We start from the raw sequence: 474 nt of genomic DNA on the forward strand, positions 1-474 counted from the left end.
TAAATTGACCTGATCACCTTGTGGCTCCATGAGAGCCACTGTCAAGCTATTGACATTAAAGAAGCGCTTGTTGGGAGGCAACCCAATTTTATTTATCTAATTTTATTTTATTTTTGTGCTTAATTAGGTACATGATCATGAGGAGTCACGAAAAAATCAAAAAAATTAAAAACAGAGTCAAAAACAGAAGAAAAAAATTTTTCCACCCTGGAGGACGCACGGGCTGGCGTTCAACGCCCAGAAGGTGCATCTGGCCGGCGTTTAACGCCAGAACAGAGCACCATTATGGCGCTGAACGCCCAAAACAAGCAACAACCTGGCGTTAAACGCCAGGATGGTGCACAGAGAGGACAAACTGGCGCTGAAAGCCAGGAACAAGCATGAAACTGGCGTTCAACGCCAGAAACATGCATTACATGGGCGTTGAACGCCCAGAACGTGCACCAATGGGCGTTTGAACGCCAGAATGATGCA

Source organism: Arachis duranensis, chromosome 9, assembly GCF_000817695.3.
Source record: "Arachis duranensis cultivar V14167 chromosome 9, aradu.V14167.gnm2.J7QH, whole genome shotgun sequence".
In the NCBI taxonomy this organism is placed as follows: domain Eukaryota; kingdom Viridiplantae; phylum Streptophyta; class Magnoliopsida; order Fabales; family Fabaceae; genus Arachis; species Arachis duranensis.